The 16,916-nt window shown below is 39.1% G+C and overlaps 1 pseudogene; it reads right to left on the bottom strand.

Annotated features, from left to right (window-relative positions):
- Positions 1 to 7,603: 7,603 nt before the first annotated feature.
- On the bottom strand, positions 7,604 to 16,518 carry LOC125367560 (annotated as a pseudogene).
- Positions 16,519 to 16,916: the final 398 nt, after the last annotated feature.

Genomic DNA, 16,916 nt, shown 5'->3' with positions numbered 1-16,916 from the left:
CATTTCAGACTGGGGTCACAGGCAATGCTATAGCCAAGACATAGAAACAAGGCTGTGGGCATGAACTGGGAGGGGTGGAACTGAAGGTTGGCAAAGCTCAGAGACAAGGTTCTCTATTTAAATGTTTCTCCTTTAAACAGGAGACCAACTTATTTGTATATTAAAAGATTAAAATAAATTATTCTTATTTGAGATCAGGGGCATAGAAAATACTTTCAACTTCTATTTCCTTTGGTTTGCTTTAGTTTTTGAAGGCTTATAGCCAAGGTCAAAATTCTTTATCGTTGTCACATGTTCTGATTGGACCTCATTTTTTTCTCACTGTGTTACATGTTTTAAAAGTCACAGAATATATCTCATATTTCATTATTGACTAAGAAAAACATATATCTGCTTTAAACATAAGACAATTATTGTGCCAGATAATTTGTGAGTAAAGGAAAAAAATCATTAAATGCTTATTTAGTTAGAATTTTATGCTCAACTTTCCAAACAATTATTCTTATTTAACTTTCAAGCTGATACAAAGCATTTTAGTCATTATCTGTTCAGGTACAATCACAATATGGTCTACTCGAGAATTGTGGTTTCCTAATATAGTGAACAATTACATATTTTTCCCTTAGGAACTGTGCCTATGTTTCTATAAAATGAAGAATATCAGATGCAAAACTATTTAGACACCATTATAAATCAGTAAAAGTGAGGGATTTTCATAAAAGGATGACATTTTATCATTGGAGAATGCCATTGGAGTTTGCTAGCTGTAAACATCATTATGAAATGAAGAAGCCGAAGTTCACAGAAGCAAGCGCATTGGCATACTCCTTCACATCCAACAACTTCAATCACCCAATACAATGGCTATTACTTCTTCTGTGTACAAACTCACAAAGCCCGGTATGTTTGGATTCTAATGGAGAAAAAAGGAATTAAGACAATCACTCAGTCATTATAATCTGATTTTAGTGGGCACTTATCTAGAACCAAATAATCTCTATTGATTCAAGTTTCGTATAGCTTAGAGTTTCATGATCAATACATTTTCTTTTTTATGAGCTAATCTTTGTTTTATTAAAAAATATAAATATGTATATCCACATAAACCCATACATACACAAACATAGTGGTGTTAAATGCAGTTTAGATAAAGCAATTAGAAAAATGCAGCAACTGTTTAGGTCCTGTGTTTTTTATTCACCTTGTCAAAAGTTGATTTCTATTCATAGCTGCTGTCATTTATTAACAGTTGATCAGATTTTGAATTTGTTTCTAGTAGTATAATTCTTCTGAGTTCTTGGTGGAAACTTGGTTGAATTTTCTTGGCTGACTGCAATAGTAATGTGGATGAATGAAGTGATCATTCTCTATGTTGAATTGGTTTCTGGTATGTAGGCTTTTGTCATACTTTATATATATATATATATACATATATATTTTTATTATCAAACTGAATTACAAAGAGGTTACAGTACAAGAAATGTATCCGATCAATACATTTTCATAATTTAGTAGTCCTAACATTTGAAAAATAGCCTAAACTTGTATTCTTGAATTGGCAAAGATTTAGAAGGATTTAGGTTGTAGTGGAGTACCAATACCCATTATCAGGCTGTGAATAGACTCCTGGGCTCATCTACTTTTAAAGGCTGTGATGTAAATCATGTATTGGTGTCATCCATTGGGTTGTAGCCAAAGGACATTATTTCTACTTACAGAGGAACACAGAGATTTCAAAACTGGAAACCTGGGTAACATTTTAGTTCCAAACTGAGAAGCAGGATTACGATGAGTTCCAGGCCATCCTATGCTACATGATGAGATGTACTTTGACAAAGCAAAAGAAAACCAAGCTCTTTAGACAGATATCTTCAACTGGATAAGGTACAATAGTTTCAAAATAGACAAATGATTTTGGGGTTTCTGCTATCTCACTTTCTGCTTGTAAGTGCCCCTTAGAAAATCTGAGAAGTGAGCCCAAAAGCCAGCAAGTGTCAAGACAATACATAACATTAAGGAAATATAATGTATCTTCTCTGAATTGATAGTGGTCCTGCAATTTCTGGTGAAATGGATTCGTTTGAGTAATGAAAGCATGAAATCACTGTCAGTTTTTTATAAGAAAGGTTGGAATATTGAACAGAAACCTTGCAGGAACTGCTTGTCTGGACTCCCCTTAGCAACATGACTTCTAGAGTCCAGAATTCTCATGGAAATAACTGTGGATTCTTCTTGGAAATTTGAAATTCCTTTTCCAGTCTCACAAATATAGGAAGGCTAACCAGGCACTGGTTGTTAATGCATATAATCCCATTTACTCAGGAGACTGACACCTAGAAGATAATGATTTGAAGGCAGCCTAGGCAGAAAAATTGTTGAGATTCTATCTCCAAGTCACTGCCAAAATGCCTGACTATAAGCATGGCTCAAATGTCAGAGCAACCAGCAAGGGGCAAGAAATCCAAGTGAAAGTATGAGACTGATGTTCACACCCTGGTAGGACAGATAGATAGATAGATAGATAGATAGATAGATAGATAGATAGATAGATAGATAGATATTGTACTGGAGTTCTATTCAGCCACAAAGGAAGTTACTATACTATGAGGCAATAGCACGCATTTCCCCTCTTCTCCTGGCTAGACATCTTTCCTGGGGTCTTTCTTCTGTATCTGCTAACTCATACTAACCATATTCCTGATGTAGGTCTGAAAATGACAGAATACTTCTCTAAGTCTTAGTTTTCAGAGAAGGAGTAATCATATTAGATGCTGCAATAAACTGAGTGTTCTGTGGTGGTTTTCCCCTTCACAAAGCTAGAAGCCAAATGTGAACTTTTCATGGGTGAAAAATTTTAGCTATCAAAAAAGTACAACTTAAAATAATCCATCCATTTATTTTCTACAAATATTAATCATTTCCTAGGCATCCCACATGGTGCTTACACAACACTTTTGAAAATAGTGTACAATTACAAAGTATACTTACAAGTATGATTCATTCAAATGGATGTGTACAAAGTTTTATCAGTGACAGAAATGAGAACCTGAACCATGAGAACACAGATTGTGCTTAGGTTTAACTATATTTGTGTTAATAAAGTGAAGATGACAACAATCGTGACATGTGCTTATAACATCTCTTCAATGAATCAGAACCATGTCATTTCCAGATGATGGATGTGGAAGAAATTGTCTTTTTTTTCTCCTAAAAGAAACATGTGAAGCATAATAATTTACATACTTTGTTTTTTCATGTAAAGATTGGTATGTAGTTTATTATATTGTTTCAATATAATATATAGTTGTATCAGTTCTCATTTAACATGTTAGATAAAACAGGTAGAAAGGAAGGGAGGGAGGGGAGGAGGGAGAAGATAGAAGGGAGCAGATAAGAGGGAGAAAGTGAAGGTGATATGAAAAGAAAGAGCCTGCACCTTTACAAATTCCCCATTTCTCTTTCCTCTATAGAAAGCACACATTTTCTTATAAAACAGAGCACAAATGACACTTTGCGTTTTTTAAATGATCTACTTCTAAGTATTTCACTCAGTAATGTAAATGAGAAGTTAAGTTTCAGTGGTCTTCAGAGTCTGAAGACTCCGAGGTGTCCAAAGCAAGGATTCTGCTCCACCACCATCCTTCTAGACAATCATTCAGGCCACTGTAGGAGAGTGCAGAATGCATTTGGAATTAAAAAAAAAAACACATAAGAGCTCTCCTTTTCAGTTCTTGTTCTATTGCTTTCTTTTTGAGACACTCTCTCAATGCAGCCCAGGTTGACCTCAAACTCACTATGCTTTTGAACTCATGAGCCTCCCAGCTGCCTCTCCAGTACTGGAATTCAGGTGCATGCTACCATACTCAGTTTGAACATAATTAACAGCTTTCCCTTGCCACAACAGGATGAAAGTCTCTGAGTAAGGGACTACTGATGGCCACCTCTCTTTGTAATTGGAAGGAATTTAGAAGGAAATGTTTTTCTTATCTAACTTTATGTCTATGCATCACTTAAAATATTGTACTTCATGCTTTGAGAAGCAGTGGTCTAGCTTTTTCCTCTTACTTAACTAATATAGAGAAAAGGGGTCTGTAGACCTCACTCCTGGTCTCCTTATCTGGTCTCCTAAATATTAGATGTGGGCTTTAACCCCTCCAAAGCCCTACTTTGTCTATAGTTTGTTATGTAATCACCATTTATCCATGCCCTGGAGTCCACGCTCACTGAGATCAGGAGCTAAGATCATTTACTTTATGTGCTCTCCCGTGTACAGTATCTTACACTTAGTAGATGTTCAATTTAGGGCTAAAGTATGGTTTAATGTAACATGCTAGTAACATATCATTGGAAAATGTTTATGAGGAAATAGTATTGTTCCTCTTCTGCCTCCAGAGAACAAGCAGTCATCCTTGCCAAGCGTTGTCAGAAGGATTGGGTAACTGAGGCCTCGTTCTGCCACCGGGATGTCCAGGTGTGGAAGGGAGGGTGGGAGATTGGCAACAGAAGAGCAGGGATGGGGGCTCAGAAATAGACCTCTCCTACAGCAAATTCACTATTAGTGCTTTTCTACAAAGAATTTGGGGAGTCCAATGGAAAGAACAGAACCATTATGAGATCAAACAGAGGAGAAACTCAAGAGGAAAGTGGGGAAGTAGAAGAGGAGAAAGATGAGTGGAAGGAAGATGGTTGAAGTTGATGGAAGGACAGTTTATCTCAAATTAAAAGAATGGAGAGAAGCTGTAGAATTTAGATGAAGAATTTGAATAAAAAGTAGCCAAAACTTCCAGAACAAGGTTAATCGGTAGTGGTTTCCAAACTCTGTGTGTAATGGGTTTGGCCATGATCCTTTTTATATCTCTATCTCTGACTAACTGCTCTGAAATCAAGTGGATAGCCTAAGGATTTGCTCAGGATAGTTTTCTATGTGAGAAGCTTGAAGTCGGGGCGGGGGGGGGGGGGGGGTGGGGGGGCGGGCACCCAAGCCTCCAGCAGTGAGTAGAAGAGCAGTTCACCAGGAAGTTGAGGTGTGCCCAGCCATCCAGCCAGATCTGACACAGAATGTCCTCATGCCCCACGTAGGAACTTTGCTCTTTTCTTTGTTTCTGAATGTGCCTTAGGGCAAATTTATTGGCATGAACTTATGTTTCTGAGAAAACTTGTTCCTTGGGTAACAGCCATCTCCAATTTCTCTTCATTGCCATTTTGCCATAAACAGACGGGATCTCTGGGCAGCTGCTTTGGCAGAATCTATTCGTTCAGAACCCTACTGTGTTTTTATGAAAACCTAAGAAGCTTCTCAGCCTCTCTTATTCCAGTCCCACATGCAGCTCTCCACCCTCACACCCCTGCCACCCATCCCCACTCCTACTCCCCTGGACTTGCCTTATTTTTCTTGGAGATGTACTTTCACATGTCAACCAACCACAGGAATTGGCGCTGAGGCATTACAGCTTAACAGGGCCCCTTGAGAGGGTTTGCAGTTATGTCAGAAGGAGGAGATGGATAAAGTTCACTCCAAGAGAACTAATTAGCCTCTAATAACATGCCATCTCCAGAGAATGCAAAAATCCTGGTGTTAGAACAAGTCATAGGCCAAAATACGTTCATATTCATCCCATTTCCAGATATCAGAAATCAGCCTTTTCAAATTCCTCTTACAATCTCGACAAAGGCAATCATCACCTAGTTGTACTCTTTGTCCTTTGAATAATTCTGCCATATCATGAAGGTGCTGGTGGCCACTCCATTAGGAACTTTCTCTCACTGTGCCTAAATCCCCCAAATCTGCCACAGAAGTTGAGACGGGACTAATTCTCAACAAATAGAAGTTTTGCCAAATGAGTAATTCATGATGTCTTTCTCAAAACTATTCCAGTAGATTCCATGTGAAGGTGAAATCCATATTGTGTACATTTACAGAACTGGGAACTTTCTGATCATTTGGTCTGTCCTGAATATCAATGACCTCCAGATTTTTCCCTAGATCACTCATGAGTGAATGACTTGTAGCCTACATGTGAGTTTTACAAACCCCACAACCATCGAAGTATTGCTCAACCCTCTGTGATTGAATTAGTCGAATTCTAAGTTCACAGAGACTAGGAGAACACTAGTATTGTTTGGAGGTCTCCTGTGAGATTTTCCCAAACATAACACGTGCATGCAGACCTACATGTAGAAGTGATATATGGATCATAGGGAAGGCTATCTATGGAAACAGAGAAAAGTAGGTTGGTAGCCTGTCTACGAGACAAGGCTCAAAATTGGAAGAGGAAGCAAATGAAAGTATAGATGTGAAATGTCCAGTTATGCTTACTCTGCCTCTGGATTTTCATTGATACCTGAGGTATCTGATCTAGTCTATAGAATATGTAATGGGATTCTATCTGGAGTGTTTTTTCAGTCAGGACAGCGGTAATTAGTATGTTGACCCTAAGTGATCTATCAGATTTCAAACTCAACTTCTGTTGAAAGCTGAGTGTGCAAGTTGGAAATTCTAGGTACAACAAAAGCAGTTTTCTAGGGACAGGATCAGTGGCTATACTCTGTCAATATCTATAGTCTCAGTAGTAGAGGTCTGGAGGAATGCAAATCAGGACTACCCAAGACAAAATACTAATAAAACTTCATCTCAACCAACAAGCCAGGAAGAGTGGTTTGTGTTCACAATTCCAGCAACAAGAGAAACTTCCATAGAAGGATTGCAATTCACGTCTGCCTAGAGTAAAACTAAAATACTCTTAAAAATAACTAAAACAAAAAAGGTTGGGTATGGCCCAAGTGGTAGAATGTCTGCCTAGCATAAAAGAGGACCTGTGTTCAAACTTTAATTTTTTTATTTTTATTTTTGGCCAGTCCTGGGCCTTGGACTCAGGGCCTGAGCACCATCCCTGGCTTCTTCCCACTCAAGGCTAGCACTCTGCCACCTGAGCCACAGCGCCCCTTCTGGCCGTTTTCCATATATGTGGTGCTGGGGAATTGAACCAAGAGCTTCATGTGTAGGACGCAAGCGCTCTTGCCACTAGGCCATATTCCCAGCCCCTTTAATTTTTAATAAAAAGAAAAAAACTCATACCTCTTTCTTCCAGGTTTTCTAATTTATTAGCATAAAGGTTTGGAAAGTATTCCCTTATAATGTTCTGAATCTTGCTTCTGTCATGATGTGTCCATTTTAGTCTTTAATTTTATTTGTTTGGGAGTGTTCTCCTCTTTTTTTTTTTTTTGCCAGATTTGTTAAGGGTCTGACAATTTTGTTAATTTTTTCAAAGAACAAACTCTTTGTTTTGCTGATTCTTCCTATGGCTTTTTAGTCTCTAATTCATTTATTTCTAATTTAATTTTTATTATTTGTTTCTGTCTACTTGTTTGGGGTTTGGCTTGTTCCTGTTTTTTGATTAGCTTGAGGTGAATCATTAAAGTGTTGATTTGAGGTTTCTCCAATTTATTGATGTAAGCCTAAGAGCTATAAATTTTCCTCTGAGTGCTGTTTTTGCTGTGTCCCAAAAGAGCTGGTATTTTGTGTGTTCATTTTTTTTTATCTTCATTTTTTTATCGAGCTTTTTAGCAAACGGTAGCCAAATGAATATCTTGGGTAACAGAGGGGGGCCTTCAGTGCCCCCGGCTCTTCCAGAATAAAGCAGCCAGCTCAGCCCTGCTCAGGAAGTGTCCATGGTCTGGACCGTTTCCGCCAGCACCTCAATGTCCAATGGGGTGACCCTTTTCGTGAGGACCGCAGTGGTCCCCTTCTCATACCTGTACCGGCCAAACCTGGTCCCTTTCTTGTTGGGCATGGAGTATGGACGGAGGAGGTCCAGCTTGCTCTTGCTGATAACGCAGAGATCAATCTTGCTCCCAGACCCCAAGTCATTGAAGATGCCAGCAGCAATGGCCTCACTCACCAGCTTCTTGGCTTCCTCCTCCTCCATATCAGGCCTAAACTTATCTTCAAACACAGCCATTGCTGCCAAGGAGCCAGAACCCATGGTGACATAGGCAATTTATCAGTTGATCCGTGAGGATAGATGCTGTAGAGATGAGGTCCAGTAACATCTACTCCCCCTAGAACGAGGGCCGCACCAATGTAACCTTGATACCTGAAAAGCATCTGCTTCAACATCCGATTGGCTGTGGCAACTCTGGGAAGGCGGCCAGTGGAGAGGGAGTGCAGCTCCAAGTTGGAAGAAATGAGCTGGGTGGTCATGTCTGTGTCTGCAGCTGTTCCAGCACCACAACAATACATATTAGGAGATATGAAGTGAATTTTCTAACAGTTCTTGTCAGCAACAACCACCCCTTCTGTTGCTCTTGTATCTGCTCCAAGAACTATACCATCCTTATATACCACTCCGGCGATGGTAGTGCCAGTTTTCCAGGCTTTGGGAAGCTTGAACCCCTTTTTTGCGAAATCAGCTTCCAAGATGGCATTCCTGCGGCAGTTATCGAACTAGAAGCCTCATTTTTGTTAAATTCCATAAATGTTTGAATTTCTGTTATAATCTCTTTAATGACCCACTTGTCACCCTGCAATAGAATCAATTCTAGATAGATCAAAGACCTCAATGTAAAGCCAGATACCATGAAAATATTATAGAGGGGTAGGAGAAACACACTAAGGCTCCTAGGTATGTATTAAAACTTCCTAAAGATCAAGAATCACAATGAGTCAAAGAAAGACTGGATAAATCTGTATCAAACTGAAGAATTTGTATGGTAAAGGGTATAGCTAGAAAATAAATTTTAAGAGCCCTCAGAATAGAAGAAAACTTTTACTAGCTATGTATCAGACAAGTGCTTATAGCTACAATGTACTTAAAGCTCAAAATAAACACCCAAAACAAACCCTCAAAGAAACAACAACCCAATTAATAAATGGGCTAAAGACTTAAAGAAAGAGTTCTCAGGAGAAGATAAATAAGAGAGACTGATTGATAAATGAAGAATTTTTCAACATCTCTAGCCATAAAAAATGCAAATCAAAACTATGTGGTGGGGGGAGGAGCTGGGAATATGGCCTAGTGGTAAAGTGCTTGCCTTGTATACATGAAGCCCTGGGTTCGATTCCTCAGCACCACATATATAGAAAAAGCTGGAAGTGGCGCTGTGGCTCAAGTGGTAGAGTGCTAGCCTTGAGCAAAAAGAAGCCAGGGACAGTGCTCAGGCTCTGAGTTCAAGCCCCAGGACTGGCAAAAAACAAGCAAACAACAACAACAAAAAAACTACATTGGGATTCTCCCTCACCTGGTTAGAATGACCATCATCAAGAAAACTAACAATAATAGATGTTGGCAGGAATGTAGCCAAAAGGAAATTCTATTACACTGTTGGTGGGAATGTAAGCTTGTTCAACCACTCTGGAAAGCAGTATGGAGGTTCCTCAAAAGACTAAACATAGAGTTTTCCTATGACCTAGCAATTCCACTCCTGGGCATTTATCCAGTAGATTACAAACAAGGCCACACTGAAGCTTCCAGCACAATCATATTCATTGCAGCATTGTTTACCATAGCCAAGATACTGAATCAACCCAGATACCCCTTAAGAAAAAATGTGGTGTATATATACACAATGGAATTCTATACTTCCATTAGAAAGAATAGTACTACACCATTTATAAGGAAATGAAAAAACTTGGGGGAAAATACATTAAGCAAGGTAATTCAGACCCAAAGACAAATAGGTTACATGGTTTCCCTCATTTGTAATCACTAGAATGTGCCTATAAGTCTACAAGTAAACACACTCTATGGTAAAAGACAAAAAATTATGTAGTCATAATAAATTATACGAGACTCTAAACATTCACACAGCAAGACCAAAAGAGGACATTCTTAGGAGAGAATCACAAAAGCTTAATAGGTATGTGCATATGATTATGTAAAATATTTATTGACATGAAATCCAAGCAATGGAAACAAGAGTTTTTTTGTTATTTTGTTTTTACCCCTTGTCACAGTTTTTGTTTTCTGTATCTTTGGTTTTATATGTAAGTTTACATATGTTTTGGGGAGCACAGAAATGATAGGGCAAAGGGTGAACAAATGTAGCAATTATGCTCACTAGACACTACATTGAAAATGAACAGTACGACTTGTGGGGCAAGGGGGTAGGAGGGAAAAACTGGGAGAAACAGAGGAAGAAGTGACAATGTTCAAAAAGAAATATATTCAGTACTTGACTTATATAACTGTAACTCCTCTGTACACCAACTTTACAATAACAATAAAAAATAAAATAAAGATATCTAGTTTAAAAAAAAGACATCTGTCATATCCTCCTTCCGTCACTTCACACATTAAAGTCCTAACTCATAGAATCCTAGAGAATAACCTTACTTGGAAACAGGGTGATTGTAAATGTCACTAGTTAAGAAGAGGAGGGTGGACTTTCTTGCTCAACATGACTGATGACCTCCTGAGAAGAACTTTGCACATGGCTAAGCACACCAGGAGAATCTTCTGGAAAAGATGAAAGCGGACTACACTGATTTTGCAGCAATAAGGGGACATCCCAGACAGTCTAATCACTTTGCCACTTGGCTCTTTATGTGGCTCCCACCTCCCCGCTCTGGGTTTGTGTATGGTTCTCTCTGACCTTCTGAAACTGACCAGCTGCACCCCAGACACTATTTATGCTAAGTTCTGGTCCACAGGACAGGATACTTCCCAGACAAGTGGCCAAAAAACAGACTGGGAAATCCCATGAGCCTAGGCAGCTGCAGTGGGATAGTTTGATAATCCAGTGTGATACAAGTACAGAAGAGCATTTGCTGTCTAAAAAACACCAAAATATAGTAGGGAATAACTACAGAGTTTCATCTAACACAATTCATATAGCCATGAAAACACACCAGCAATTGCATCTGAATCTTGGCTTGGCTCACTAGATATGGCAAAGATTTCCATTCAGCTAAGACTTTGCTGTATGGAGTAGGGGCAGAGTGTGATAGACAAAGCAACAGTGGTGGCTGTGGTAATAACGGGACAGTCGATGACTGCCTTCACTGGAGATGGGTAGACGTTTATAGTAGACTCTATGATGACCAGAGTGCCCAGCCCAGAGTGATCCAGGCCAAGAGGAGGAGAAACACCAGGGATCCACAGGGAGACTGGCTGATACATCTGTATGTGACACATACATGAGACATTCTGCAAGGACTCCTAAGAGCAGCTTGTGATTTGGGGAATCAGGATAGGAGGGTCGAAATTAAAAGGGAGGCAAAAGTCTCACTTTTACTAAATAGAGACCATGATAGAGATGTACAGATTGTCCTGAGACTTTGGAGAAGATAAAGTTATGCATCCATTTTAAGGACTTTGGTTTAGGGCCATTCAAGAAGCAACTTAGGAGATGATTTTGTTTTTGAGCAGCCTCCTCCCCAATTCCATGATTCTTTTGTGTCCCAAACTGGAGACCCATGCTATGAATGCAATAAAGACCCAGTTTACATACAAGGATTTTTGTAGCCCATGTGTTGGGTTTGTGTATGTGCTGGGAGTCAGGATCAAGGGTGGTATAATTTTTAAAATAAAAATTCTTAATTTTCTAAAATTTAGATGGCAAAGAAAATTGGAAGGAATTATTATTTGTCATTTACAAAAAGGCATTCAATATTTTTGCTAAAATTTTAGCATACAGAATTACTTTGGAGTTAAAGTTTGAAGACTGGAATCAAGCTACCAAGGATAGGGAATAAAGAATGCATACAATGGAAGACTTTCATTTCCTTGCTGTGACACGTGGGGTGAGTGTGGATAACTAATTTGAGGGACTTCCTGTAATCCCAGATACCGATGGCACCCTGCTTGTCAGCACCTGAGCCTTTTTGTAGCCTGATCAGCACAGCTTTCAAGTGGGATAAAAGGGTAAATTGTCCAGTATGCTCCTTAAGACTGAAACTAGAGCTGTGCAGACCCAGGCCAAGATTAAAGTTAACTAAGCTTAACACACACACACACACACACACACACACACACACGTACAAATATTTTTTAAACCATCAAAATGTTGGAGCCGCCTGGTAAGTAGCTGTGGAAGCAGCCCACACTATGTCCTTACAGCTGATTATTTTCCCCTTTTGTCTTTTGAGGTACTTTTTAACATTTATTTTTGTTTTTTAATTTCTTGTGCTGGTACTGGGGCTTGAACTCAGGGCCCAAGTATGCTGCTTTTCCTTAGCTTTATTTTCTCAAGGTTAGTACTCTACCATTTAGGCCATAGCTCCACTTCCAACATTTTAGTGGTTAATTGGAGATAAGATTTTCATAACCTTTCCTATCCTAGTTGGCTTTGAACCACAATCTGGAGGTACAATTTTTTGAATTAAATTTTATTGACAGAGTGTTGTGCAAAGGGGATAGAGTTACATAATAAGGCAGTGAATACATTTCTTGTGATATCTTATACCCTGATTTTTCTTTCCCTTCCCTAGATCAGGTAGGCATATATACAACATCTAGTGTAACAAAATCATATACAGCAACCACGTAGGGTACACCACAGGAAATGCATCTAGAACTTTAAAGATTATATCAACAATAGGATCTGGAGGTATAATTTTTTAATAATAATAATAAATAGAGCAACCACAAGGTCTGCATTGATTCATTAAGTGCAGGGAACTCCTACATTGCCCTCTTTTACTCTTTTGCCCAGAATGTAGAAATACATATATTTTTTTAAAAAAGAAAAGAGTTTGAAACCCTGTGAAAAGGTTATAAATTGTTTCTGTGAATCACACCAGAGTCTTCCAACAAGAGGCCTTCCCATCCCCTTCCAGTAAATGTTATTCCAGTTCATGACTGTTTGCTGGCTCCTGCGCACTCCCTGGGAATGGCCTGCCTCTGGCAAGGCAGAACCTTTGGGTAATGGCCTTGCTTTGCCTGCTGGAAAGAATCACTTTTTAAACTCAAGAACAAATATCATCTTTTGCATTTCAGTTGTTAGTTTTTATTAACCAACTGTGTCTGCTGAAGACATCTTGACCTAAATACTAAAATTCCATTTGAATCTGTTTTTATATCTTCATAGTCGATTTTTTCATGTGTTTGTACACAGTAGATATTGAACATCCAGTTTGTGTTCAGTATAACTGAGCTGCTATTATAATTGTCAAGCCTGGCTGGGAATGTGGCTTAGTGGTAGAGTGCTTGCCTAGCATGCATGAAGCCCTGGGTTTGATTCCTTAGTGCCACAGAAACAAAAAGAAAAGCTGAATGTGGTGCTATGGTTCAAGTGGTAGAGTATTACTAGCCTTGAGCAAAAGAAACTCAGGGACAGTGCCAAAGCCCCAAGGTCAAGCCCCAGGACTTGCGACTTGCAAAAAAAATTGTCAGGCCTGTATGTGGCCAACAATATTTGCTTTCTGTAAGGCTCCACATGATTGAATGTTAAAATTAGGCAAGACATTCATATTATAAAAGATTTGCCATCTTTGTCAATTAGGCATACACTGTGTCATGACATCATACATCATTCAGAATGGTAAACCCAGATGTAAAAATAATCTTTAAATCACATGCTCAGAGACTCAAATGATAAAAGATTCTGATCAGGGGTACTAGGCAATAAGACTAACGTGTGGCAAGCATATAATTTTGTCCCTACATTTATTTTATTTTATTTTATTTTTGCCAGGCCTGGGCTTGGACTCAGGGCCTGAGCAATGTCCCTGGCTTCTTTTGGCTCAAGGCTAGCTAGCACTCTGCCACTTGAGCCACAGCGCCACTTCTGGCTGTTTTCTATATATGTGGTGCTGGGGAATCGAACCCAGGGCTTCATGTATATGAGGCAAGCATTCTTGCCACTAGGCCAAATTCCCAGCCCTTGTCCCTACATTTTTAAACACATAGTAGATGAATTTTAATTTAGATCTGCAATTATTAAGGGTATTATAAATGTCATTGTTCTTCTCAAAGTGTAATCAGGTCCGTAGTCTTCTCATTTTGACTCTCTTGTGATCACTGTAGTAAGACTCCTTCTGACAACCAAAGCTGTCATCAAGAACACTTGAGAAAGACTACTGAAAACTTTGCTGATGTGACTAGAATGTCTTTACTCATTTTGAGAACACTATTTTCAGGGTTGGATTAACCCTGGTTAAAGTTAAACTATGTATAAGGCAGCCCTTCCTGTGTCTCAAGAGCTGAGCCTCTGTATATCTCCATGCTATTGCAGTACTGCTTAGAAGCAAACAAAAAAACAGAAATACATTTGCAAGTGATTTTCTGAGAGAGGAAGCAGGAGAAGGTAAAGAGATCTTTAAGATGGTGTTACTGAGCTGACATCAGTGGAGAAGAGAGAAAAAAGGAAGGAAGATTGGGTAGAAGTATATCAGACAAGAATACAGCTCTAAGAAGGTTTTGGCTAAGCCATTAGGAACTTCTTGGGCTTGTGGAAACCTTTTCTTTCTCCCAGAAATTTGCCTTTATTCATCTTCCCCATTCCTCCTTCACACACGGCTCAGTGACTGGCTAGAGGCAGTTCTTGGAAACATGGCTTCAAAAGAAAAAATGGTTATAAATCCAGAAAGGCTAAGCCTGTGGCCTTGGCCAGTGAAAAATCACCAAAGCAGGTGACAAGAGTAGCACATTGGAATGGCCACCGTGCTCTATGAGTATAAGCGTCCTCGTAGCAAGTTTGTGGGATGTTTTTGTTTGATCATTTATTCAACAACTATTTATTGAGCTCCTCCTACCTGACAGATACCATGTTCAGTACCAGAATCTACAGGAAACAATAAAGGTCTCTGTCCTCATACAATATATTGCACAGTTCAATAATTTATTCTACTTGAAAATTAAATATATCTTCAGCTAGATCGTGCTCATAATGCTTTTAAAAAGTATTCACACATACCATTCTTTTCTCCTCTTATAGTAATCAGATACAGAGATTGTTTCACTAATGAGAACACTGTTAACAATTAGAAAAATTACTATTTATTTACTTGGTTAGTATGTATTAATGTCATGAAGAAATTTGTTGTGATATGTCCATTCATGTACATAATGTACCTTGATCATATTTATCCCCTGTATGATTCCTTCTAATCCTCTCATATGTAATAATATTCAGTGAGTAGAACCATTCTATTTTCAAACTTGTATACAATGTGCTTCCATCTTGCTCACCCTTCCATCAGTTTCTCCTTTATCCCTCCCCTTCCTGCTGGTTCCTCTCACCACCAAGAGTGCTCCATGTTTTCCTTTTAAATCTAGATTCCACATATGAGAGGGACAATCCAGCAGTTGCTCTGTCCAAGTCTAGTTTGTTTCAGTTCACACGGTGATCTCCAATTCAACCTAAAGAAAAATTTTATTTTGCAGATATTAATCCATAGTGTTTATTTAGGGGTTTAGTTTATTCTATTTTCTCATTATAATCTGCAAAGAGTTTGTTATAAACATATAAAACGGTGCTGCTCAAATTTTGAAACTTTAATGCATTTGAGTGCTTTTACTTTATTTACTACTTATTTATTTAGCTTAGAATTGAACTCATGCTTGTAGGCAAACTCTCTACAACTTGAGCAATGTCCTAGTCCTTCCTCACTACTGACTTTTTATTTTCTAGACAGAGTCCTGAACTTTTGTACCAGCAAGCCTCCACAAAATCCTCCCACCTCTGCCTTCTGAGTAGCTAGGCTTACAGGTATGAGCCACCATTTCCATACAAAAAGAAAATATATTTTCAACATATCCACGTATCTTAAGTATATTTGTCCCTACAATATCTGCATCCATGTGCATTTGTGGATCTTTCTCTCCAATGTCTTCAAGTGGCAGAAAGAGCAGGGGAGGGCATAAGTACACAGAGATGGGGAATCATGGTCAAAAGAAGGCGTCGTAGCATTTTTCCCTCAATTGCCTGCCTGCTTCTCCTTTGGCCTCTGCTTATGCCCATGTACTACAAAGCCAGAAATTTCAACTTCCAATTTATTTTATGTAAAATAAGGATTTGCCTCCTCAAGAACGCTTTCCCCAAAATGCCAATCCTTTGAGAGAAACAATCAAACCTTCGTGATGGTGTGCTGATGAGCTCCCAGAATGTGCTTTTCTGAACATGAAGGGCCAAGTGTCCTATGAGCATTGCTGGATGCCTAGAAGCAGGAAGCATTGGAAGCAAGATACTCTACATCTGCCTGTGATCACAATAAAGTGGAAAAGACATAGCTATGACATCATCAATGAGCTGGATGGTGGTGATAAATTTGATCAGCTAAAATCCAGAAGGAGGGTTACTTCTAAATGTATCTTTTCTTGTTGTCATGGCAAAGATAGGAAAAACTTACAAACAACAACAAAAACCTTACATAATTAAAGATATTGATTTTGGGAGAGCTAGTCTATCAAGTTGACTAACCACTGGCCGTTTCCACTGATACTCACTACTGCCATGGCTATCCACAAGTAAATCCTTTACATGCAGGATAATGTGTGTGGGTTGCCTTTCTGTCTGCTTTTGATGCCCATCAATTCTCCTTTGTTCACTCAGGAACAAGCCTATCTCCTGCTCCTCCATACGGCCAGTGCTTACCAACTGCATTACTGCATGTAACACGCAAACCGTCTTGGAAACCTAGATCCTATTGCTGGACTCATTTAATTTAGTATTACATTTAGGTTCAAGAAGGGTAGGATGGGGGCTGGGGATATGGCCTAGTGGTGAGAGAGCTTGCCTCGTATACATGAGGCCCTGGGTTCGATTCCCCAGCACCACATATACAGAAAACGGCCAGAAGTGGCGCTGTGGCTCAAGTGGCAGAGTGCTAGCCTTGAGCAAAAAGGAAGCCAGGGACAGTGCTCAGGCCCTGAGTCCAAGGCCCAGGACTAGCCAAAAAAAAAACAAAAAAAAACCAAAAAACAAAAAACAAAAAGGAGGGTAGGATGAAGAACTAGAAGGAAGCCAAAGTGGGTTTC

Source organism: Perognathus longimembris, chromosome 19 (assembly GCF_023159225.1).
Source record: "Perognathus longimembris pacificus isolate PPM17 chromosome 19, ASM2315922v1, whole genome shotgun sequence".
NCBI lineage: Eukaryota > Metazoa > Chordata > Mammalia > Rodentia > Heteromyidae > Perognathus > Perognathus longimembris.
This window is presented reverse-complemented; position numbering and strand designations above follow the sequence as displayed.